Raw genomic sequence first — 27943 nt, 5'->3', positions numbered from 1 at the left:
GGAAATGTAATTAAATCCCACGGGGCTACGAATAAAACACATGGTTAGGCATCTAAAAATAATTAGTTTGTCAGCAGAGTAAAACCCCAAAGAGTCACAATGTGTGTACTAATGAGGAAGCCGGTGCAGAAATTGCAGTCTTAAAAATATTAACCTTAAATAAGCTAGATCTCATAAAGTTATGGTTTACATTGCATGCCGTTTGATTTTGCCAGTGAGTTTACTGACTAAGGTCGTTTTTTTATTATTAGAATGTGTTTAAATAACTGAAGTAGAAATATGAAAACAGTTAATAAGTGTAATTTACGTAAGCCAATACAAACAACATGGTTAAATATGCATTAACCTTCAGAGAGATCAAGACCGACCAAGTCAATGAACTTATTTGAACGCCTCTTCAAACACGAACACAACAGGTGTAGTTTGGTAAAATTTTAACAGTCGTGTTAGTGCTATCACAACACAAGAGGTGTTCAAGGTCGTCCGACAATGTTATAAACTAATTAATTAAGTGTTGGCTGCACGGTGGATGAGGGGTTAGTGCACAGGCCACGGGTGTGAAGTGTTCATGTTTTCCCTGTGCATGCGTGGGTTTTCTCCGGGTACTCCGGTTTCCTCCCACATTCCAAAAACATGCTAGGTTAATTGGTGACTCCAAATTGTCCATAGGTATGAATGTGAGTGTGAATGGTTGTTTGTCTATATGTGCCCTGTGATTGGCTGGCGACCAGTCCAGAGTGTACCCCACCTCTCGCCCGAAGACAGCTGGGATAGGCTCCAACTGTCATGAGGATAAGCGGCACAGAAAATGAATGAATGAATGAATGTTAATGAACTGATGCTTCAAACAAATGGGAAACATCTCCATGTCAAAACAATATGTCATTTATCCACAGTGAAACCACAGCACGCCAACAGTGATCTACGCCATGACCCCCCACTGCGTGACTAACTCCATCGTGTCACTGAAATAATAATCATACATGACATGAGCATAGAAACACAACTGTGTATTTCAACAATTCATCGCAAAAAATAATCCCAATTTTTTTTTAATTCATGAATATCACAAAGGAAATGACAAACCCTTTTCCTTTTTCAACTGTTGTTTTGGCGAATACAAGGGTTCTCAAATGGTCTCAACCTGGGATCCAAATTTTCCAATAGTCATTAAGTCCCACCTTAACTAAAATGAAACACATTAATATGCATAATTACACATCATTTTTAGAACACATTTTGGCAGGCAAAAAGGCCTCCCTGTAATGTAATGTTTCATTTCCTATTCAAAACATACGGACCTGCCCTTCTCTGTCGGCGGTGCACTGAGGCAACTCGGACCCTGCAGATCTCCTTAGCTACGTACTATATGCCCACCAGGCCCCCTGCCTCCTAGTCCTAATGTCAAGGTGTGTCAAATAAGATTTTGAACTGACAAAAATGTGTGCATATGATGAAAGCAGTGTGCCGCTATTGTTCCGTCATGATGAGAAAGCTTCAGGATGCGTCTGACTTCAGGTAAGGAACGTTACTCAAAATGAAATAATCATCAACCTGTTCAAACTCTTCCTACTTGTGTGGAAATATGGGGTAGTAACTATAAAAGCAATCTTCACTCGCTAAATGTACTGCAAAAAAGGTCAGTAAGGATAATTCATAATGCCGCCTACAGAGAACATACTAACTCCTTATTTCTAAAATCACAAATACTTCAACTTGCTGATATAGTTCATCCTCAAACAGCTAAAATAATGCATAAGGCTAAAAACAACCAATTAGCTAAAAATGTCATCCAATACTTCTCTACAAGAGAGGAGAAATATGATCTCAGGGAAGAACTACATTTGAAACACTTCTATGCTAGGACTACGTTATGCTAGCCATAGCATTTCAGTATGTGGAATCAAACTATGGAATGGATTGAGTAAGGACCTCAAACAATGCACAACGATGAGCCAATTCAAGAAACAATACAAGCAGTTGATGTTTGCTAAATACAAGGATGAAGAGTCTTGAACCAGTCATGATGTGCTATACATATCACTATATTGACACTTACTATGGTACCCATTATGTCATTGGATGCTCATATCACCTCCTACTTCGGTATGAGGTGCATTATTAAAAAAACAAAACAAAACAAAACCCTTAAACTGGAAAGCAGGAAGTGAACAAATGTAACAGTTACTGATTGTAAAAGTACCAGATGGAGGGGTAGGATTTAATAAGCTATGCTTCTTCCTACTCCTTTTGGACATGTGGAACTGTGAACTGATTATGGGATGCACTCAATTGTAATCTGATGCATGTTCAAATGAAATAAAACCATTACCATTACCATTACTTTATTTGCACGTTCTGAAACAGAAACACTGTAAAATAAGATTAAAGCATTTAAGGTGCACAAACACACCATTTGGTTGGTTTCCATTGAATTCTGGTTTATTTCCAGAAGACTGCAGTTTGTTTGTTTGGCATTGAATACAGCCAACCAAACTCAAGTACGAACCAAATCAACTCATCCAATCCAAGTAAAAGAGGTGGTCTGTATGAACTTGATGCACACTTATGCACACGGTATGATAGCAGTCTGTCTGGAAAAACATTCCCGAAGATGCCAATGTTTTCCGCCATCCCTGTATGGAATGCAACCAAATCAGCCCATTTTATACAGCAAAGTGTACGTAAAAAGGACTGGATGCTTCTTGGTTGGTCAAATGGAAAAGGGCGACAGAGAAGGCGAAATGTAGTGAATCTATCGCCATCAGCATGCAGGTAGTATTGCAATCTGATTATTATCACATAGACTATTAGTTGGAAATGAAGGGAGCATATGAAAAATGACAAAAAGGTCACAAAGTTCAGCAATGAGGTGCAGTGGTAAAAAGGAGGCACCACAAAGTTTGTCACCCAGCTACAGTGCTAAAGAGCTGGAAAATATATAAGCGGTATTATTTCCTGAAATCTATCGCCAGGCGGCTGCCAACCACATGGGATCGGAGTGTACATGCTCAAGCATCCCTGTGATTGTGTGTCTTGTTTATCTATTTATTTATTCATTGCAACCAGCCTCAGCTAAAACGTTTCAATCGGTTGGCTATTCAGAGTCCAGCTTTTATGTAAGATTAGCCTGTGTATAGCAACGTCGCTCAGCTTCACAAGCATCAATGGGGATGCAATTTCTCGCCGTAAATGCTTTTTGTGTCGGGTGAATTACTGTTGCTGAAAAAAAAAAGTGGAAATGCACTCTCTTTGAATAATGGAAGTTGCAGAACTTATTTAAACTTGACGGAAATATCCACGACATACTGTAGCGGGCACACTGAGAGTAAATTAAATCCCCTTGCAGCGGTGCAGAGGTAAATAAAATACCCTTTATTCATCATAGCACATTTGTCCTGTGAGTTGTGACCTCAGTAGATTCCGTGATGCCTTCAACTCATCAAGCTTTTTTGTTTACATTGCATAACGTACGGTGGTGTTTCTAGTTTTGATCAAAACCTTGAATGTTGACAGCTTCCTACCGAGAGAGGTGCTGAAGGCTGAACATGTTGCTTTTTGTGTGTACTCCAGAGCATCTCCTCATGTTGGGTGAGGCAGTTTCATGGCTTTGATAGTATGGAGTGAGAGGCCTCTCCTCCCCAGGGTCTGATATAATGAGTGGGAGCTTACTAAACATGATCTGCTGTCACAAATAGGCTACTTGAAACAGTAGGAGCCTGAGAAATAACAAGCAGCAGCAATGCATTTGTAGCAATGCTCTGACTCAATCTGGGCTGTGTAATGTGTTTAAATATAACGTAGTGGTATAGCATGACAGTGGCACATCCACTGGCTGTAATGATTCTTAATGTAAACACCGGAACCACAGCTTTCCACTTTTGTAACATCAAGTTACAGATGTGAAATGATTGCATTCAGGGTTTGAGTCTGTACATGAATGTCAATCCAATTGTACTGCACGGTCACCAAAACCATTTGCTTTGATCAAAACCCATAAAGGATTTTTTTAGAGAGCTGTGGACATTAAATAGCACCCCTATAGTCACATTTGCCTGTCTGTTATTCTTTGTTGACGCCACATTGCTAATGCACATGCTACGGGCCACGGCTGTAAGCATAACATGTTGGCAAGCTAACTCGTTAGCCTCTACTGTACTTATTTTAAACTGAAGAAGGGGTTCAAAAAGAGTTGGGAAGGAAGACAAAATAAAAAAATAGTACCCCTATAGTCACCTTTACCTGTCTATTATTCTTTTTTGACACCACATTGCTAATGCAAATGCTACGGGCCACAGTTGTAAGCATAACATGCTGGAAAGCTAACTCGTTAGCCTCCACTATATTTATTTTAAACTTAAGAAAGGGTTCAAACAGAGTAGGGAAGGAAGACAAAGTAAAAAATAGTACCCCTATAGTCACCTTTACCTGTCTATTATTCTTTTTTGACACCACATTGCTAATGCACATGCTACGGGCCACAGTTGTAAGCATAACATGCTGGAAAGCTAACTCGTTAGCCTCCACTGTACTTATGTTAAACTGAAGAAAGGGTTCAAACAGAGTAGGGAAGGAAGACAAAGTAAAAAAATAGCACCCCTATAGTCACCTTTACCTGTCTATTATTCTTTTTTGACACCACATTGCTAATGCAAATGCTACGGGCCACAGTTGTAAGCATAACATGCTGGAAAGCTAACTCGTTAGCCTCCACTATATTTATTTTAAACTTAAGAAAGGGTTCAAACAGAGTTGGGAAGGAAGACAAAATAAAAAAATAGTACCCCTATAGTCACCTTTACCAGTCTATTATTCTTTTTTGACACCACATTGCTAATGCAAATGCTACGGGCCACAGTTGTAAGCATAACATGCTGGAAAGCTAACTCGTTAGCCTCCACTGTACTTATTTTAGAACTGAAGAAAGGGTTCAAACTGAGTAGGGAAGGAAGACAAAGTAAAAAAATAGTACCCCTATAGTCACCTTTACCTGTCTATTATTCTTTTTTGACACCACATTGCTAATACACATGCTACGGGACACGGCTGTAAGCATAGCATGCTGGCAAGCTAACTCGTTAGCCTCCGTTGTATTTATTTTAAACTTAAGAAAGGGTTCAAACAGAGCGGGGAAGGAAGACAAAGTAAAAAGCCAAAAAAATACCACTTCCACACAAATGAGAATAACTACATGTAGTGTTAAGGTAAAGTAATTTCATGTCATTTCTCAAAGTTTTGTGTCATTGCTGATGCCTTTAATGACCAGACAACTGTATGGAACTTTCAATATTTTGTCATAATAATGAGCTGTAGCAGTTTTTTGAAGCAATTTTAATGTTTTAATGTTACAATTCTAATATTAATATTATAACTATATTTCAGTATACTTCAAATTTATTGCTCGTTTTCCATTTTTCTTGTTTTTGTTAGTTCTATTGTTTAATTTTCCTTTTTCTTAATGTGCCTTAATATGCAAATGGCCTTTGGTCACCCCTGCTGGAGAGATAACTGACCTCCACCGGCCTGCTTTTGTGGTCTCAATTAAAAAACCAGATCACTATCGTCTATTCCCCTGCAAATTGTATGGCCTGCTTACCGCTGGAAAAAGAGTGTCACTATATTTAAACGGCCATCGCCACCAGCGCCATTCAAAGAGCCAAATCCCAGCATATGTGAAATGTCGAAGCAGGCGTCACACAATTCATTAAATCTTTGAAGCAGAGACTCGATGTTCAATCAAGGAGGGATTGAGAGTAATGCACCTGCATTCACAGCAGCGTCACATTTCCATATTCCGTTGTGTGCATAAACATCCCCACAGCTGCGCCATCTTGGCCTATTTGTCAAGCTGATAATGAATCTGATGTTTGCAAAGCAAAGAATCTCTTCTCATCCCACCATTAACTCAGATAATTAGCTGCAGCTGCCTCGACCGTCTCAATGACAAAGAGTTTCAAAGTGAAAGCTATAAAATCCCAGTTTGTTTCTAAATGCTGCAAGCGTTTTAAGAAAAACAGTTCAAGCACTTGAGTACATTTCTGTGTGGATTGCCATTAAAATATTTAAAAACCGTTCTGACATCCGACTGGCAGTTTACAGTCCGATTGTTCATCTTGATGTACCTCACTCAGGAGATTTGCAGTAGCTGCTGTCAGTGCTCATCCAACCTGACTAAAACTCTTTTTTGCCCTTTTTTTTAAGTCCATCCCCAAACCATTTCCTCACTAGTGCCCTCAATAATGGCCTCAGTTTAATCTCCAAGCGTGCCTTACCTTTCCCTTATTTTCATTTCCCTTTGAGATAGCGGTGCTTCTCTCACTCTGAGCTGCTGGAAACAATCACAGGGCATGGCATGAATAAGAATGTTGTATTTTGTGGAGGTTTTTCCATGTGTGACTATTTTGTATTCTACTGCAGAGCGTCCAGCTGTGACTAAACATATTATCATATTTTGCGGGAAAGACAGCCATATGACATCTCTTATAAATGCAAATGAATCTACTGTAGGTTGAAGGAAAATAACACAATTACATGTGAATGATAGAGTGAAGAGTGCACCGGCCCTTTACTCGGGGGTTTCCACCAATAGACCTGCACTCAGTGTGCCGGTAAATGATATGTGTTCCTGCTGGCAGGAATTGTAGACAGGCCCGGGATGAGCAGTATGCGTTCACATGATGCATAGGTTTTTCACGTGTAAAAGAGGGTTTGTTCTGGCAGACGCCATAGCAATAGAATTTCAAATGAAGCATGATGCTGTCATGTCATATGTCTTATGTTTAAAGGGGATGGAAAAAAGCAGTATGCATGTGCAAAATGATGTACACAGCATAGTCACAATTCAGCATTCACGATCCTGATCAAAAAAATATACTTTTTTCCCTCTTCTGTGTTTTTTCCCCTATCTCATTCACACTAAATGCTAAATCAGGCTCCAGCATCATGCTCCTCCCACTCCAAACCCTCCAGCAGACCATGAGGTACACCTCTAAAAAATTCTCTAAAAAAAAGTTTCCTTCCTTCCACAAAAGCGGCAGCAATTCCGACATAACAAAAGATACAAATTGAACAACACCTCAATGGAGAAACATGAAATACCCAAATAAGAGCAGTTATATGAGTATGATGTAAATATGAGCAGTTTCGATCCACCATTTTCTATGCCGCTTATCCTCATGAGGGTTGCCGGTATGTTGGAGCCTATCGCAGCTGTCTTCGGGCGAGAGGCAAGGTAAACCCTGGACTGGTTGCCAGCCAATCACAGGGCACATATAGACAAACAACCATTCACACTCACATTCATACCTATGGACAATTTGAGAGGCTTTTGTTCCAATGCATTCATTCATTCATTCATTCATTTTCTACCGCTTATCTTCACGAGGGTCATGGGGGGTGCTGGAGCCTATCCCAGCTCTCTTCGGGCGAGAGGCGGGGTACACCCTGGACTGGTCGCCAGCCAATCACAGGGCACATATAGACAAACAACCATTCACACTCACATTCATACCTATGGACAATTTGAGAGGCTTTCGTTTCAATGCAGACCAAACACAATTTATAGTAAAATTTATAGTACTCAGTGAATAATGGGATCTATTGTAATATCAATAAATTGTAATGCTGGACTGCCGAAGCGTTGATATTTTTTTGATTGTTTACTCTCCTAAAAGCGAATTATCCTGGAGCAGCAATTGACCAAATGCAAAAAGCATTGAAGTTGTATTGGAATTTTATCCAGCTGTTTAAATATTCAATATTGCAATAAGGCAAACAGCGTTTTGTACAAGATGCTACATTAATCCTTTCGTGCACGAAACGTTCCAGTCATAAAAATAATGTCTCACCACCCTCTTAAAAGTCATTTACATGCATATAATTCCAACACATCGATGATTACTTCTATTATAAAAAGGGTAATAGGAAACCAATATGAAAATTGCAGGACTTGTATTAAGAAGTAAAGAAAGAGAACAAAAATGTGCAAAATCAGTAAACGTTCATTAATACTTTAGGCAAAATGTGTGAATAATAATTTCTCCACGACACGACTTTCTCAGTCTATAACCCCCCAGCATCCACATATCAGCAGCAAAGACCATTCTATAGCAAAGAAGAAAAGGCCAAGTACCATACATCAGCACTCAAGACGATTGGAGTGCAGGTAGGGTGGCGGTGTGGGGGGGGGGGCAGCTTCCTCTTCCTCCATTCTGCAATGCTGCACCTCCAGCAATCCTCATGAGGAGGAGGAGGGGCAGTTGGAATCCCATCTTGGGGGTGATGAAATTCTTTTCATCATGCGCCATTTGCATAACAAAGGTGCATAAAATGCATTATATATGGCAACGTGTAACTGTAAACCGCCACGGGAAGAACCAACACTGTCCCCTATTTTCCAGGAATAGTCGGCAGTTCATGTGAACGTTATCTGCCACTGGCGTGAAATGCTCCCCATCCACTACCTGACACCATTCATTTCATGTCATTAGAATGTTCACGTCATTTAAAAAATCATTCAAGCATACAACTGCAACATATTGGGAACGCAAACTGTCTTCTCTGATGTCACCCACACTGTTTGAATGCACCCTTTTAAAATTGACTTCGTTCTTATGACACACCCCCTACCCCCAACCCCCCCACTTGGAGTTGAGTGAATCACAGAGACGGTGGTGTAGGTCTGGAATATTTCATCAGAGGTCTATTAGACTGATAAAGGGGATGAGATGAGAAGGGCCATCACTGCTAAAGGACCATGCCAGGTGTCACTCTAATTTAATGGAGCTACGAAAGACAAAAAAGTGGCCTCAGGGAAGATTCAATGTAACGCCTGACTGCACTGTAAAACACATATTGAACATATGTAGTGTTGTGTTGAAATGGAAAATACGTTGGCGTACCAGCCAATTAGTTAGGACACTTATGGAAACACGCAAACGTACATGCATAATATTATGATTGTATCCTAAAAATTAGTATCGCAACAAAAAGTCAGTATCATCGAATTGACCTGAACATATGGTATATTTTTTCCCCGCGCAAAGAGTCTGGAAAAAGACAAGTCGTCTTATATTTGTGGTCTGGGGTTTATACAAGCAAACCAAAATAAACCACATAAATTAAAGAAAAACTGCACTTTTTGGGGAATTTTGTCCATCATTTACAATCATTATGTGAAACTTGAACACATATTTATTCCCCTTTTCTGTGTGTTTTACTGAGAAAAAAGAAGTTGGTATGAGCTAGCTAACAATGCACAACATGGGAGGTACCTATTTTGATGCTAAAGCCCTACCAAAAACAAACTCAAACAAACGCCAACAAATTCATTTTCTACCGCTTATCCTCACAAGGGTTGCGAGGGGTGCTGGAGCCTATCCCAGCTGTCTTCGGGCGAGAGGCGAGGTACACCCTGGACTAGTTGCCAGCCAATCACAGGGCACATATAGACAAACAACCATTCACACTCACATTCATACCTATGGACAATTTGGAGTCACCAATTAACCTAGCATGTTTTTGGAATGTGGGAGGAAACCGGAGTACCCGGAGAAAACCTACGCATGCACGGGGAGAACATGCAAACTCCACGCAGAGATGGCCGACGGTGGAATTGAACCCTGGTCTCCTAGCTGTGAGGTCTGCGTGCTAACCACTCGACTACCGTGCCTCATTTAGCAGCTAACACAAAAAAATATATTTACATGGCGGAGAAACAGAGGCCTTCATAGTCGCAATAGGTACCTCCCAATGACATGCATTGTTAACTAGCTTATACTAATTCATTTAGTTATGTTAGAATGCAAAAGAAAAGGTGTTCATGTTTCACATACGGATTGTGAATGGAAACACTGCAGAAAGAGGTGCAGAATCTGGAAGATCTAGTAAGCTTTCGGTGCAGGTTATCATGTGTAGCTGCTCGATAGAAGTCCACAACTCAGTACCCCGCCTCTCGCCCGAAGACAGCTGGGATAGGCTCCAGCACGCCCCGCGACCCTCATGAGGAGAAGCGGTTGAAAATGAATGAATGAATTAATCAGTAAGTCATTAAAAATCATGACCGGATCCCCCTTGCAGGACTAGCGTTTGATTGGGAATTAAATCTATTTCTCGAGACCCTCATCCGTATATACAGTCTGACAGGATGTCACATGCATACATTCTTTATTGTGAAGGCTGGAAGTGTGCTGTTTTGTCATTGGGCTCTTGACGACTGTGTGGTGTGATGGTGAGACGAAGCTGCGTGCCAACAAAAACTGCCTCCTCAGCTTCATTGCTGCTGTCCTTTCATCGTTTTAAGCTTGCTCAACGCCAGGAGACATCTCCTTAAGACCTTTTATTAACTCACATATTCATAATACAAAGGCCAAACTTGGAATAAATTGCAAAACATACTGAGGAAGCAAACTTATTGCTGTGGACCGCGTCATCATTATTGTCAGTTATTGCTGATATGAAATAGTACTGTATTTCATTTGTATGCCATATCGACTGATATTATAGAAAATCCTTATATGCATCCTTTTGCATGTCTTCACTGATTATCTATGAGTGGTAGAAATGCAAAGTGGAAGTGTTCAGGAACTACAGCAAGTACACGTTGTATCATATTCCAGAGGCAGCTTGAAAACGAGTCACGCAGTGATTCAAAGTCTCTGCTTTTTCTGCTGCAGAATCTGCTGGCATGAACATCAGCTCTTCATGGCATGGCTTTCCATGGCCAAGCAGCTGCTTGCAAGTCTTAATCCCCAAGCACAATGCCAAGCGGTGGATAAAGTAGTGTACGGCACGCCACCAGTGGACTCTAAAGTGGTGCAAACGTGCTCTGTGGAGTGATAAATCCTACTTCTCTATGCAGAAGTCTCGGTTGCTATATGCCAAGAGAGAGACTGCATTGTCATTAGAATGTGTTAACTTTGGTGGTAGAGAATGAACAAGGGCTTGTTTTTCCTGGAGGTACACTCATCATCCGACCTCTATGGCAGTGATTTTCAACCACTGTGCCGCGGCACACTAGTGTACCTTGAGAAACCGTCAGGTGTGCCGTGAGGAATTATCCAATATCACTTTTTATAGTTAACATTGATTAATCATCATTTGCAAATATTATGTCAATAGCCATAAATAAATGGACCCAAATATTCCAAATGCATTTGATATATTTGCAAACGGAAAGAATTGAACAGGGATGGAATATTCCTTTAACCAATCCAATTCAGGTATCTTGTACCCGCTCAAACGGAAATTTGTCGGGTGCGTTCTTCTTCATGGTGTTTTTCTTCTTCTGTTGTTTATTGGCGTGTGCATTACCGCCATCTGTGAAACAGAATCTAAACCCTTCTATACTTTATTCACAAGTCCAGTTTTATTAAAAAAGAAAATATATATCTATATAAAACATGTCCCGAGTTTAATTATAAAATATTAGCAAGATTGAATGTGATCTTTTCCTGTTTAAATTTATCCCGGGTGCGTTCTTTCAGCGCATGCTCAGATATGACGTAACACGCAGATCCAAACGTTCTTCACTTTTAAAAATGGAGGCGAGCAATCGGCACTGGACTAAGCAAAGTTTGTTTTTGATTCAAACTAAATTTCAAGACTGGACAGACGAAAAACTGACAATACGGAGTTATTCCAACAAGTGAAAGAAAAACTCAAGGAAGCCGGTATCACGTGATGTTGATGTTTACGTTTTACTGTGTATGCCCCATTGACTATTCTGCTTGATTTTCACGGTGCATGCAGACAAGAGATTGGAATATTCCTTTCCATGGATACCATTGTTTCCCGAAAGGTCATTTGGAAAGAGAAAAAGTGGTCATGTAAAAACGTGGCTACTGTGGAGCGTCTGTGGTGTAAAGACTGGCAGAGCAATGTAATATTGGTCCGTGTGGCAACACCTACCTTGTTCCTCCGATAGACTTATTGATGCACGCGTGAGGTCATGGTGACATTTTGTAACATTTTTGGTTAGTGGTGTGCCACAAGATTTTTCCAATGTAAAAAAACGTGCCGTGACTCAAAAAAGGTTGAAAAACACTGCTCTATGGGAACATATTTGGGAAGATCATACACAAAGAAAGGTCCATAAAGCCATTAAACCCTGACCTCAAGCCCATCAAACAAGGGTAGTTTAAGCATCTTATCCTTATGAAGGACAACACAATGTGATGTGTTCTAAATAAACAGACTTATCTGTTTGCTTCTTTGGGAAAACAAACAGGACTGGGGGAGGCAAAGCATATGCGGTGCTCTTGCGGAAGATCTTGAGAAGATTTAATTGGTGATTGGTTGGAGGATGCACTATTCTAGATGAGTAATAGCTCACATGTTCATATGTATGTCTATTGCTGCAGTTGTACAGTCAACTGTATCCAGGACTAATAAGGTTAGGGCAGATGAGAAAGCCTCTCGGCATGTTTGTCCACAAATAAAGCAGCATCGGTTCAAAGTTTCTGGGAACAGGCATCAGTGGTCGCTGCAGCCATGTTTATCTTAAAAGGGAGAAAAGTTGTCTTTTATTGAAAAATCAACACGCACGAGCAGGAATGAATGTGGACACCAGGAGATGCATTACACAAATTGTGCTTTCGCTGGTACCATGCAAGTCCCTCCAATATTCAATACAGCACTTGAGCACCTGAAGACGATTTGCAGGATTAGAGGTTGTAAGCCGGGCCAGCTCGATATATTGATTGTCTCCCACACTGAGAGCAGCATTCAATTTCCCAACAATTAGATGCACCTGAAGGTTAATATGGTGCTCTGTTAATCTGTTGTGTTTGTGTTATCAAAACTAACCCTGCGTCAGTATCCCCCCACTCCCCTCTTCGTTTTTTTTTCTTGTTTGTGTTTTGTGCATACAGTTCAGTGGCGTCACTAGTGCCATCTGTTTGGCTGACAGGTTCAGATCTCTGGCAGGGTATCCATACTGACATAATGGAGGTCATTGAGTAATTAATAATGCCAAGACACTCATGCATCAGAGGGACAGGCTGCTTCTCACAATGCAACTTGGTGTGATTTTGGATCATTTCCTGGCAACATTAAATGAAGTAAGTCCCCACTCTGACCTTGTAGGCACACTCACTTCTCCCATGACCGCAGTATGTTTTTAATAAGGGTGCCTTTCATGCCTAGTGGCAGTTTGCTTTCCATCCAATCCTCCTGGCTGATTTTATATTCGGAGGACGTTGTGGGTCTTGTGGCCGTATGGAATGAAATTTCTCTCCTGGGATGTGTGGAGATGTCTCTGGTGTGGCAAACACTGAGAGCTGAGAGGCAGGGATGACAGAAACATTACATGGTTGAAATTAAACCCCACACAAGCCTATCTAGTGTTATTCATACGAAACCATGACGCGCCACTCATTGGATTTTGTCTCAATGCAAAAGCAGTGGCAATTCCAAGTTACAAATCACGGGCAATTGACAAATGATGGGATCTAACATGATAAAGCATTCGTAGCACATGTTCATTTTCGAAAGCTAAAGCCACAGTCAGTCACTGACTTCATACATTCTAATCTGGCAGAGCGAGATACTGACCAACAAGGAAAGAGATTAGAGAGTGCTCGTTTTTGCTGCCTTCTGCTATTTTAGAGGGAAACTAAAAAAAAAAAAAAAAAAAGGAAGAGACAATGACTGCAATGTCCTTCATGCCTATCTTTTATGAGAGATAATGTCTGTAGTTACAAGGACAAAGTTCCTCTAACTTCTCCATCAAGGACCACTTTTATGTCAAAGGGGGTATTTTTCAGCTGTCAGAACTGGAGTGACAGTTCTGTCTGAGAAAAATTAAAGTGTTTTGCGCAGAAGCTTCCGCTGTGAGTTTCACCGTAAGCTATGTATGCAAGAGAGGAGCTCATATCTGTCAATTAGACATTTCTTACATTTGTATGTGTTATGATATGATTATTCCCTTCCATACACAATGGAACTTAGAAAATGAGCCTCAGTAGGAGCATCAAAGAATTAACTAGAAAGAATAATTTTTTTGTTTTCCAATCAAATCCAATCCACTTTATTTATATAGCACATTTTAGGAGAGATTTTATAACAGAGTTTCCAAAGTGCTGTACAGACTAGTAAAATAAAAAGTACAAATAAAATACAATAAATAAAAGGTACAAATTGAATTTAATCCAAAACTAAAAGCTCAAATAAGAAATAAAATAGTAAAATAGGTATTAAAATATTAAAAACAAGAAGCAAAGAAATAAAAGTACATCATCATTTTGTTTTTGTTTTGTGGGTACAGTTCCGTTTGTGTATTTTGGTTTTGTCCAAAACTTTCCCCAGAATTTTGTCTTGGTTTTCATACAGTACAACAAGAAATAAGCTAGTCCATTTGCCCTGCACTGTGTCATTGTGCAAAACTGAGGGCCCAAACAAAGCACCTAACGCATTTCTGACTCACATTTTCTAAGAGTATGGCTGCTAAATAAATCACCATGGGGCCAAAGAAAGTTGCAAGTGTCACCAATGGGATAAAAAAGGCGTGAGACACTACTGAATTCCATCTAATCAGAATAAGGCTCATCAATAAGTCATTTATAATTATTTGTTAAATGTTAAATTATAATTATGGTTTATATAATATATTGTTTTTTTAAAGGGGAGCTATTGTGTTTTTTCCACTTTTCTGACCTATAAGTGTAGTTAGAATGTTGTACTATCAACAAAGTTGCAGATAATGAGGTTTGCTCATTAAAACGCTCGGTTTCCAAAGGCGTGGTAAAACTGCCCCTTAGTGATGTCACAGGGGGCAGACTTCTTTATATGGTTCATAGTGAGGAGGCACTTTGGGCGTGTGACCAATCACAGCAGAGTGGACATGCCGAGACGCGGACCGTGGGTGGAATAAATTAAAACAGACCGTTTTGGCAAGAGGCACAAATTAAAAAAAATACAGCAAGAATAGGTGCAGATTCTGGAAAATCTAAAAAGTTTAGTGTGTAGCTGCTCTATAGGAGTCCACAATCAATACAAAAGGTCTAAAAATGAGCATGATGGGTTCCCTTTAATACTTTCAATGTAAATAATTTAAATTATATTCATGAAAATCAAATGAACATTAAGAATCATAACTATAACCATAACATTACATATTCATTCATCAATTCCAGTGTTGAATTGCTGTAATCGTAATTAACCTTTCAGTCATTTTTCTAGTTCTAGTTCGTTAACCACAGTTGATACAAAAATAAAAATAAAAACTGAAGTTGGAACTTTAATGAAAAGTGACGATGAAGGTGGTTCATGTCAAAGACTCGTCCCACATGTCTTATTTTTTAGCAGTCTTAACTGTCACTCAATTTTAACTTTGACGTCTTGCGTGAGGTCACACGTGATGGTTGTTTGAGCTTAATTGAAAAACGTACAACCTCAAGGGATTCTGCTTAAGAGGTTCCACAAGGTTTTTACGTACATAATAAAATGAGTAAACACACATTATATGAAAATGTGTCTCCCCCAGTAGAGCTAAACTAATCTCCAATCAGTTTGAAAAGGTTACTGTGATCCAAATCATTTTCTGTGCTCGGTTTGAGTTGTTTTCACCTTCACGCTCCTTCGCTAAGCACTGTAGTCACCTCCACTATAGCTGATGTTGCACACCTGAGAGATGACATTGGTTGTTTCACTGCATGCTTGTACACAAGCTGTGTATTACACGGGAGATACAAACACAAATGCCACTAGTGGCCAGTATTTTAGTCAATATTTCAATAAAATTGATTATGATAGTTTATATTGTTTAATGGTCCCCTGTGACAAATGACAGAAAGCCAAAGTCTCATAAGAAGGCTGATATCTTATATGATTCTTTTCTTGACGTCGCACCATTTTTTTTTCCAACATTGGCATGTCTAGATCTAATTCAGTCCTCAGGGAGGCAGTAACTGTAACATCTAATCCTATCAGCAATTACAACGCCGATGACCTGCACCTTCAATTTTTACTTCTCCTGTAGAAATGCTAATTTAAACCATTAATTTAAGCTTTCGCTATTCTTTCCCTTCCATTTTCTCATCCCCCCTGGTGGCGGATGGAGAAGCGGTTGGGGGTAGAGCCTCAGTAATTGGAGAAACCTTCTGAAACATGCAGATGAAGCTGGGTGGGAAGGGTAGAAACGAAAGCGGGATACAGACTAGATTCCTAATTATCAGTCCCCCTTTTTCTCCCATTCTCCCTTTCTTACTCTGTCAGAGTCATATAGGCAGCGATGCCCTCTCCGCCTGCTGCCCTCCACATAATTAGTGCTCAGTGTAGAAGGCTGAGGGTGGATTGACGCTCGCATAAGACTTGAGTGAGGAGGGGGTGGATGGCAGTGGGTGGGTGGGGGGGGGTTCACAGGGAAGCTGAGGCTTTGATGGGAGAGTTAAGAGCACTGTCAGCACACTCGCTCCGACATATGTTGCAATGAAACAAACTGTCAGTTGACACCCAAGCCGAACACTCTGTACATGTCATAGTGTGAAATAGGAAGGAAAGCAAGCGACTGAAAATCTGAGGAAATATTACAGTACTACTTTTAAAAAGTCGACTTTAATGAGGTGACACTCATTTCCTTCCAAGAGGCAGGAGGGCGATGAAAAGAGGCTGTAGGAAGAGCCCTGGCAGCACACTACAGAGAAAAGTGGCTAGAACCCAGTCATTAGTAATTAGTGTACTAGACCACACATAGGTTCACCTGCATAATCTAATGAGACATCCAATTCTTCTATCTACAGTCGTCCGTCAGCACTTTCCAATTGTAACTATCACGTTTTTCCCACAATAAATTAAGAAATCATGCTGTTTCATCATAGAATATGGCTTATTGTTAGTTATATGATATGCATATTTAAGCAAATGTTATGTATTTTTGCGTCAGTAATGCATTTTCAAATATAAAAATTAGTTTAAATACAATATACAACAGGCTGCACGGTGACCAAGTGGTTTGCACGCAGCTAGGAGAAATGGGTTCAATTCCTGCATGTTCTCCGCATGCGTGCGTGGGCTTTCCGGTTTCCTCCCACATTCCAAAAACATGCTAGGTTAATTGGCGATCCCAAAGTTTCCATAGATATGAATGTGGGTGGGAATGGTTGTTTGTCCATAATTTGTTGTTTTCCTCTCATCCGAAGACAGCTGGGATAGGCTCCAGCATGCCGCGACCCTCGTGAGGGATAAGCGGTACAGAAGATGAATGAATGAATGAACAATATACAACAAGCTGCATGGTGACCGAGTGGTTTGCATGCAGGTAGGAGAAATGGGTTTGATTCCTGCACGTCCTCCACATGCGTGCGTGGGCTTTCTGGTTTCCTCCCACATTCCAAAAACATGCTAGGTTAATTGGCAACCCCAAATTGTCCATAGGTATGAATGTGAGTGTGAATGGTTTGTCCATAACTTGTTGTTTTCCTCTCACCCGAAGACAGCTGGGATAGGCTCCAGCTCCCCTCGCGACTCTTGTGAGAGATAAGCGGTACAGAAAATGGATGGATGGACTATATACGACACTCCAAAGATGCAGTCAAAGACATTGTGAGGATATGTAGTATTACACGAATGTTTCCGTAATGTTCGGTGAGACACACACTCACCAGACTTGATCTCAGGATTGTTGCAATTTTGAAGTCCAGAATAAAAACACTGTCTACGTCAAGGTAAAACTCAACCCTGAACCTCCAGTGTCACTTCCTGACATGAGTACAATACTATTTTGAAGGTTGTAAGTTGTAAGGTTACCTCATTTAGCTACATGCAGCACTGCGGGCTACAATTGTAAACAAACAATGTTTTCTCTTTAAATCAAAATTGAGCATTATTATTATTCATTCATTCATTCATTCGTCTTCTATCGCTTATCCTCATGAGGGTCGCAGGGGTTACTGGAGCCTATCCCAGCTGTCTCCGTGCGAGAGGCGGGGTATACCCTGGACTGGTCGCCAGCCAATCACAGGGCACATATAGACAAACAACCATTCACACTCTCATTCATACCTATGGACAATATGGAGTCGCCAATTAACCTAGCATGTTTTTGGAATGTGGGAGGAAACCGGAGTACCCGGAGAAAACCAACGCATGCACGGGGAGAACATGCAACACCCACACAGAGGGGGTGGAATCAAACTTGGGTCTCCTAGCTGTATGGCCTGCGTGCTAACCACTCAACCACAGTGCAGCCCCATTATTATTATTATTTTTTGTAAAAACATGAAACTTTCATCCAGCCCTTGTAGTAGATCTCATTAAATTGTGTACATCAACTTATTCTCACACCACAACGCCCACACAAACATGTTGCTTTCCTTTTTTACCAACGCATCTCTTCACACAAATCTCTAACTTTTTTTGTCCATGTACAGTGAAATTTGTCCCTGCATTTAACCCATACTCTTGAAGAGCCATGGTGCAGGGCCCAGGGACCTGATCAGGGTTATAGGTCAGCATCTTGGTCAGTGAAGCATACGTGGGCAACCAGAGACAATCCCGCTGAAATGTCTTGCCAAAGGACACAACAGCAGTAACTGTTTTGCAGCCCCGGAGGCGTGGCGGATGTTAAGCGTATGTATTGTACGTATGTATTACATCATGTCCTCTGATTGGTTTATCGCTGCCAGCGTACGTATTGCATCCATTGCATCTGACAGTCAATTAAGCGGAGTGTTCACCAAAGTAGCACAACAATATTTTTAGAGATTTTTGAACACTAATGCGCTCCGGATTTAACATTTTCATCCAGTATGTCCACAGAATGAATGTTTATGGAGTGTGTTGCCACAGGTCACTTGCACATGCATACGGCTCCACAGTATGTTAAAACCTCCACAAGGACCGGTCCACTTTAACAATAAAAAAAAAACCTCACATCCTTTCAAAAAGCCCATTCTCTATGAGATGAGTGGAGAAGCAAGAAGCTGTGTAAAGAATTCTCAGCCAACGAAAGTCACCTACCGCAGCAAATGGAGGCTCAGCGCTCGGTCTTTGCAGGGTGTCGCACTGCTCTTATCGGCCCACCACGGGGCCATGGAGGGGTAATAGGATTGGGGCTCACAGAGAAAGTGGCATGCTCACTAAGCAGGGGAAGCTGGGGCACATGTGCGCTTGTCCAGCATCATCAAAGTACAGAGGAGCAAGCGGGAGGATGCCGAGTTCTCCTCACTCTATAAAATAACCCTGTTAAATGGAAAACTTTGGAGGGCCGGTGTTCCATCAGTATCTGTCTTAACGACCCGGAAATAACCTGTAATCCTGCAGCCAAGAAAATGAATAGCTAGCAGTTACAGAAAAATGTACTTTCTGGGAAAGTGAGGCTGTTGGGAGAGAAAAGAGGATGGTGGTTTTAGAGTTTGTAGTCAGTGTCTGACTGTCTTGAGTTCTTCCTTTGGCTGGCTGAGTATCAGCAGCGGCACAGCATCCATTTTGTGTTTGAGAAGATGAAAGGAGCACTGGGCCGAGAAGAGATGGGAGGGGGTGGTAAGCATGCACATTAAGCTATGCTGACTTAGGCAAGCATTGATGAATAATTACTTCAACAGTTTGATTCTCTAAGGATGACTTGATTTCAATGGCACAGAGTTTGACCGTCAGTTCATGGATATGAAGATTCCCAATACATTTATAATTATCCACACTTATTGACTTTAGTTACATCAGTGCAATGTGGCAGGAAGGGTGTTAGAAAGCCCATAATTTACATTGTATTGTATGTTCAGCTTAGAGTGCAGTGTTAGTTCTCACGATTACATTCTGTTACTTAGTATACAGAAAACACATTGATATTAATTTCATAAACATTGTGACTATTAGAAAGCCCATAATTTACATTGCATTGTATGTTCGGCTTAGAGTGTCGTATGTCCTACGGTGTTCAGCGGTCAGTAAACGCACCACAGTGCAGGACGTTATTTCGGTTGAACAATATATAGATCTCTGAGCCTTATTGCGCCTCATACATCATATCACCAGGTTGATGCTGTGCGTGAATGCATAAAGGTGAGTTTTTTGGCTTATTGTGGGAGCTGTGGAGTAGTTTGGGCACCCTTTTCACAAAGTTAGGCTCCCTTTTCATCGGTGCTAATATAGTATTTAAGCTAACTATGACTAACGGTTATTCTATTGAGTGTCATGTTTGCTTGGTTTCTTTGTTGAATTTCTGTGTGTAGAGTGCCTTTAGCTCATTATTATACTTGTGTAATATGAGTTACATTACGTTACTTATCATTTATTGATATACCACCATTTATACCACCAAAAGAGGACAATCTTCCGTGTTCTTTGACTTGAACACACCCCCTATACCTTTGACCAAACTAGTGCATCCTGGGAGACGATCTCACAACCTGAGAAGCCTCTCCGCTACAAAGGGTTTTATAAGATGGAGTTTGTTGGTAAGTAGGAATATAGTGATTCTTTTGGGTTATTCCCAAGAGGAATGTTGGATGTTTCACTCTAAAATCAGTTAAGTCTTCATCTTGAGGGCTAAAAGGCAAGACATCTGGAAGATGGTAAAAATGAGCTTTTCCATATGCTTGGCAATACTGGATCTTTGTTTACCGTGACAGAAAATCATGATAGATCGGCATGATTGGGTATTATTGGTAATTTAGTATGCATCCAAACACTAAGACAAGCCTTGAGTTTTTGATTATACATAAGTGCCACCTCATCTGCATACTGCATCGCCTGTCTTATTTAGTTTTGATGGATGGTGCTGTTTATCGGTCACACTCCCATCAGGACAGTTTCATTAATTTCACACATGCTGGATTATGACAGCTGCTTGCTGATTCCAGGGAAGCTTAATTTGATGTCTGGATATTTGAATTCCCAACAACATTTGGAAATAAAAAAAATAATAATAATAAAAAAAACGCCAACAAGTTTATCACTTTGAGATGACGAGTTCAACAGCATGGGTGACCAGATGGAAGCCATAATTGTGAACTCTGTGGAGAACATTGCATTTGCATTAACATATTTCCTTTATTTGCTACACTATGATTTGTACTTGGCTGTTGCCAGTTATGTAGGGCAGGGGTGTCAAACTCGTTTTCATTGAAGGCCACATTGCAGTTATGGCTGCCCTCAGGGGGCCACTTGTAACTGTCAATATATGAATAGAAACCACGTATTATTACACAATTGCCCATGCTTTTTATTATTCTTTTTATTAAATTAACAAATTAAAGGACAACTTGCCTTGAAATGAGAAGTGAGGTGACAATGGCAATGTAACAGTTAGACATTCAAGTATAATTTCTTCTTACATGATCAAATAATACTAAAGTTTAGGATAATAGACACAGTAAAATCATTGTGTCAAAACAAAGGTACAAATACATTTAGAAGGAAATTCTAAGGCACATAAAATGATACGGAAAGCCACATCTGGCCCCCGGACCTTGGGTCCGACACATGTGATGTTGGGCATAATAATTGATTATTTGAGAAATCATTGTTGATTAATCGTCTCATGAAGTAACTGAGGTAAAATGGAGGCCAACCACACAAGCACTGCCATCCCTTGAGCTAAACAGCTTATTTCTCTATTGTTATTAACTCTTGATTGGCGTTCTTTGGTGGATTGGATAATTAATGGGTGACTAATAAGACCTATCAAATAGTTCCATTCCTACACTGTGATGTAAGACAAATTTCAATGTCAGATGCATCTTATACGCAATTATACCCAAATTAACTTCTCAGTCATACTATACACAAAAGGTAGGTTTCACTATATTGGAAGATAAAGATGCACCCAGTAACACAGAGGTGGGCAAATATTTTGACTCGTGGGCCACATTAAGTTAATAAAATTGTTTGGGGGGCCAGAATATATATTTAACACAGACACAATATTTTATGCTTATAATTTTCCTTTTATTTTATCTGTAAAAGTGTTATACTATCAAACTATGTAATGTAATTTTACAGTTTTGTTGTTTTTTTTTTTACTAAATAAGACATCCGACTTGCAGGTCATGTTGGCAGTTTGTATGTTAAAACTTAGAAAGCAACTGGCGGGCCGGATTCAAACACTTGGTGGGCCGCATGTGGCCCCCGGGCCGTAGTTTGCCCACCCCTGCAGTAACATCACAAATAAGACACATAATTATCAGCATCAATACAGTCATTAGCAACAGCACAATAAGCAGTTTGGCCTCGGAAGTGAAGATTTGTCACATTTTGTACATGAGCACAAAGCACATACCGTAATGGCTGGATTATAGAGCCCACCGGTATATAAACCGTACCCACTGAATTTAAAGGGGAACTGTCCTATTTTTTAATTTTTGCCCATCATTTGCAATCCTTATGTGAAACATAACACATATTTCTTTCACTTTTCTCTGCATTGCAACGCCATAAAACAAGTTAATATTGTGTAGCTTGATTTCACTGACCCATTGATCGGAACTAACGCTACTTCTGTCAACAAATGTCCCGTCCCCCCAGGCAGAGAAAATGTTACTGTGTGCTAGACAGATAAGTGAAACATACACACACAAAAGAGTTACTTACAATGTCCGCTCTCACTGGGATGCCGACTGGTGGAATAGCATCAATAGTACCTTTCAGCACAAGACGTGTGCTCCCTGTTGAGCTGCTAAATTCTACATAATCATCATCTTGCTGAGTTTTTGTTGCAATTTTGCCGGGTCTAAGTTGAGAGCTTGATACCATTAGGTAACCTTACTAGGGAGTAGCTTGAGGCATCGTGAGTGATGTCATTGCAAGGTTGTTATGATATAATACTTGGTGTTTAGCTGCTCCAATAACAATATCGCTGTAGCTTGGTTAACATAAAGGTCAGTTATGGAAATGAAACACTGTTGGCATTTTTTTGGGCTTAAGCATCAAAGTAGCTGTGTCCCAATGACGTGTCGTTTTGCTAGCTCATATTAACTCGTTTTCTTGCGTTATAATGCACAGAAAAGGGAAATAAATATGTGTTCATGTTTGTGAATGATGGGCCAACTTCCGAAAAAGTGCAGTTGCCCTTTAAAAAGGAAAAAGATTTGCACATAATGTACATAAGCCATAGGTGTCCACAAAAATAATTCCTCGCCATCCTCCTTAGAACTAAAAAGTCAACATTTAAAAGCCTCACACAAACTTTCTCAGTCTCTCTCTTTCGTAGTCGCTCTTGTTATAGCCCTTTAAAAAAGAGACACTATAAACCTTGCAATCAGTGTTCCTAGCATCACTCGTTGGCTTTGGTGATGAGAAATGAAACACTTTTTTTCATTTTTTTTCATCAATGTTCAAGTCTGTCGCGGTCCAAGCAGTCCAAACAGAAACTGTGGTAACTCTACTTTTGATCAAACTTAAGATTGGCCAGATCAAAACACTCTCACTGCATAAGACTTCAAAAACGTGATATTAGCCTCTGCTTTACTCGCTATAAATTAGTCACATCACTGAATAAGCCACACGACTCAAAAGATGACATAAAAGTTGAAAATGATGGTAGTCAATAACAGGGTACAAATAGTACTACTACAATACTGTATGTTTTTGGGACCCGCTAAGCTACAGTGCTGCCAAATAGAGCATCCTTTAAAATGGAAGTAAACAGACTATTATAACTGATATAGGTTTATATTACAAAAAAAAAACATCCAATTGAATTTGTCTTGGAAACCAAACTGTATGAGCAGTGGGATCACTGAATTTGTCCTTGTGTAAATGACAAGCACATCAGTTTTCACACCAGCGGTGGTGATGCACTGAAATAACACACAGTAAGATTGTAAGCGTCATGTCATATATCCTTCACAAAGGACACTGCTTCTGTTTATTCTGCCTTTTCTGTTTTTCCAATTTATTTCCTGACATGCCTGATGAGATAATGTGACGAGTGCTACAAGATGCTTGTCAGGATGAGACGGGGACTTTCTTCTGGGTGTCACTTGGTGCCTATCAGGGACTGGGATCTGTCTGAGAGCATCCCCCCTTCTCAAAGAAGGTCAATAGCCCGGACACTGACACAGAACATGTTTTTGTTCAGTGAGTGACACTGGCATGCCACACATATTGTTGCAGACACATACATGTCTCAATGACAATATGGCTTTCACTAGCTAGATACTACTAAAAGGACATTTAAAATGATCGCAATGTTTCTATTAAAGCAAGAGGTGGTGTTGACACTGTTATTTCTGGCATATACATGACAGCTCCTAAAATAGGTGCAAGGGAATGGTAATACATTATAATACATGCATACATAAATGTGTAAAATCCTTTTCAAAAAGGCACAGAGTTTGTATATTTTACATTGAATAATGCGTCTTTCTACAGTGACATGTCTGTCAGTGTATGGCAGACTACAATAGTCTTGCAAAAACACAATTTTTGCTCTTTGTAGTGATGTTTCTGCCTCTCTTTACTGTGTCTTATACTCCCCTCTCATCTTCTTTTCTGCTTTCTCTCCTTGTCTCTCACCGTGTCTTTCCTTTCATGTGCATGCAGTCGACATACTGCACTTAGCGGCAGGGTGAGCTTACGCTTCAAGTCACACAATCCTGTTAGTAACTGGCACAATTTTGTCCATCTGATGCCAGTCAAAATATTACAGTCTGTTCGCGGATATAATAAGCATTGGGCACAATGCATGCCATAATGAGGCTTGTTTATACATCTTCATGGTGCAAGGGAGTATTGGAGAGATGCCACATTGTTTAAGCACCCGAATCTGTCCACTTTTTTCATGCGCGGTGTGTTTGTTTAAGCTCCTATTGGAAAGGAGTAAGACAAGGATGCTCTGGTGACAAAGTTGTTGGTTTTCCCAATACGAGCCAACATCCTGATCAGGATTCAGCAAGTGTCTGTAGCCGAGGCTGACGTCTGTTCAGGACCATCAATCAGAGCTAAATGGCAGATGGTCCTCTCCGTGGCCAGGCAGGAAGTGCTCTAACACAATCGCTGCAGCAACACAGGGAGCAGTCTACCTGCTGATAATCCATTTACGCACAGACAAAGCTGCTTTAATCTCCAACGCCACCCTCCCCCCCACTTCTGCACACAACAAGGCCACTTTCCATGCTGAAGAATCACTGATCCACTGCACACATTACACAGGATGACAGACCATGTTATAGTGACTACTTAACCACATCCACATATGGCAAACAGCTCGTGGACAATGAATTTGCATATAGCACTTAATTAAAAATCATATAACTGCCATTGTTTCCCAACTGGTTGTGCCTTTGTTAATCAAAGTGCACCCAATTAGTAATGAATTCATTTATTGCAAACCACTGCAACTGTATGTAAACGGAATAATGGCCTGTGTGCATAAAAAAAATATGAATAATACACGTACAGTGCACAAGGACAATGAATGTTAAAATCTTAAAATCCAAATCATGAAGTGAAGTTCCATGGTTTCCTTACAGTAGCCACGTTTACATGAGGAGTTTTTCTCTTTCCGAATGGAATCTTTCCGAATGACCTTTCCGAAAGCAATGGTATACATGTAAAGTAATATTCCAATCATGTGTCTACTTGCGCCACTATGTATAATCAACCAGAATAGTCAATGGGGCATGCGCAGTAAAGCGTAAACACCAACATCACGTGATACCGACTTCCTCAAGTTTTTCTTTCACTCGTTGCGATAACTCCGTATTGCCAGTTTTTCGTTCGTCTAGTCTTGAAATTTAGTTAGAAACTTTCCGCAGCAATCCAGTGCCGATTGCTCCCCTCCATTTTTTTTAAATCAAAGAACGTCCCGAGCTGTGTGTTACGTCATATCTCAGCATTCGCTGAAAGGACGCACCCGGGAAAAAGAAAATATAAAGTTCAATCTTGCTAATATTTTATAATTAAACTTGGGACATATTTTATATAGATATATATTTTCTTTTTAAAGCAAAACTGGACTTGTGAATGGCGTATAGAAGGGTTTAGATTCTCTTCCACAGATGGCGGTAATACACACGAACGCTGCTTGCCAACTGCCAAAAAACAACAGAAGAAGAAAAACACCATGAAGAAGAACACAGTCTGACAACTTTCCGTTTGAGCGGGTACAAGATACCTCAATCGGATTGGGGAAAGGAATATTCCACCCCTGTGAATCCGATTATATATTCATTCGGATTGGCACTTTTCCTTCCGAATGAGGTTATACAAAGGTTACATTCTTTCCGTTTGAGCAAATAACCCGAATGGAATTGGAATATTTCGGTCCATGTAAACGTGGCTACTGATATATTTATTTTATGTTCTCAAATTTAGCAACCTGCTTTGGCTTGGGCGTAGAAAGAGGCCATGTAAGCACAAACAGGCACAAAAACAAACATTTGACTAATCGATGGAAGCTCTATAATCTACAATACAGTTTACAATTTTCTGTAATTTAATGCAGATTTTACAGTTCATAAATGAGTTGGGGATGCTAATGAGAAAAGCCAGACTCTGAGCCAGACTTAGAGGTACGTTAGGTCAGGACTTTGAGTTCCCACAGGGTGTCATTAGAAAAGCAGATCAACTTTGACTGAACTCTGTTGCCAGGATGTTGCCACTGATTAGGGCTTCATTAAACAACATAGACTTATTGGGGCTGATGGGGAGGATGCTGGAAGAGCAGTCTGTTCCACTGACACTGTGCCCGTAGTTGCTCCTGCTTATGAACACATCTGTTCAGGGGTTTGAATGATGTATCCTCATTTCTCAAAGTACGGACACTGGTGTTCCACAGGGAGGATATGTCACAGTCCAACACAAGAAGGAATATACAATTAGTTTGGAGACGTGGAGTTGTTTCACCACCATGAGGCAGCGGCGAGTGTGGTGGGGGGAGCAGTCATGAAAGAGGCCAGGTGCAATATCGCATCCTTCCTGTCAGAGCGCTTTAAAGGCGAGCAGAGGAAGAGCGTTTAGCTCCAAGGGACGCATGTGGAATGCTGACCACAGGTTAGAAGAATCGACTATTCAGTGTGCGTCTCTTCTATGTGCCCTATCGTGTCTGGGAGGTATCTGCCAAGTAAAACTGTTGCCAACGTCTTCTGAGGTGCTTGGAATACTGACAAGGGAAGTCACGTCCAGAGGAGGAGGCCTGACCTTGATCACGAAAACTATGCTACAGCAATCTAGTGAGATGAAACATGAAGTACTGTGTCATGTGAAAAGATAAAATCTCTACCTCTGCTTTGCCACTAAACTTTTAGCAACACTATCTGGTCTCGCTTTACAATAAGGTACACAAAAATACAACAGTTACTGAGGAACTAATGAGTAGTGGTTAGGGTTAGGTAGGTTCCCTCCTGATTAAGTACTTTAATTTTGTGTACACATATTGTTTACAGTATTATATAGCAATACAATGTACCATAACTCTGACAAGCATGTTCATTTATTCATTCATTTTCTATCGCATTCATTTTCTATGGGGTAATAACTATAAAAGCAATCTTCAATCGCTAAATGTACTGCAAAAAAGGTCAGTAAGGATAATTCATAATGCCGCCTACAGAGAACATACGAACTCCTTATTTCTAAAATCACAAATACTTAAACTTGCTGATATAGTTAATTTTCAAACAGCTAAAATAATGCATAAGGCTAAAAATAACCAATTACCTACAAATGTCATCCAATACTTCTCTACAAGAGAGGAGAAATATGATCTCAGGGAAGAACTACATTTGAAACACTTATATGCTAGGACTACGTTAAAAAGCCATAGCATTTCAGTATGTGGAATCAAACTATGGAATGGATTGAGTAAGACCCTCAAACAATGCACAACGATGAGCCAATTCAAGAAACAATACAAGCAGTTGATGTTTGCTAAATACAAGGATGAAGAGTCTTGAACCAGTCATGATGTGCTATACATATCACTATATTGACACTTACTATGGTACCCATTATGTAATTGTATGGTCATATCACCTCATACTTCGGTACGGGACAAAAAATTAAAAAT

General features: G+C 40.3%; 1 long non-coding RNA gene across 2 annotated transcripts in view; it reads right to left on the bottom strand.

The window, feature by feature from the left end:
- The window catches only part of LOC144894456 (uncharacterized), an 85673-nt gene that overhangs the window by 27239 nt on the left and 30491 nt on the right, over positions 1-27943 (bottom strand). The window contains exon 3 of one of the 2 annotated variants that reach the window (XR_013625062.1): positions 12485-13277. The exons of the other annotated variant lie outside the window; for it this stretch is intronic. This is a non-coding gene — a long non-coding RNA (uncharacterized LOC144894456). Of the gene's footprint in view, positions 1-12484; positions 13278-27943 lie in introns of those variants that run through there. 2 annotated transcript variants of the gene reach the window in all.

Source organism: Doryrhamphus excisus, linkage group LG20 (genome assembly GCF_037039965.1).
Source record: "Doryrhamphus excisus strain RoL-2023G ecotype Guam linkage group LG20, RoL_Dexc_Guam_v1.1, whole genome shotgun sequence".
NCBI classification, from domain to species: Eukaryota; Metazoa; Chordata; class Actinopteri; order Syngnathiformes; family Syngnathidae; genus Doryrhamphus; species Doryrhamphus excisus.
The sequence above is the reverse complement of the archived record's forward strand: the minus strand, read 5'-3'. Positions and strand labels throughout refer to the sequence as shown.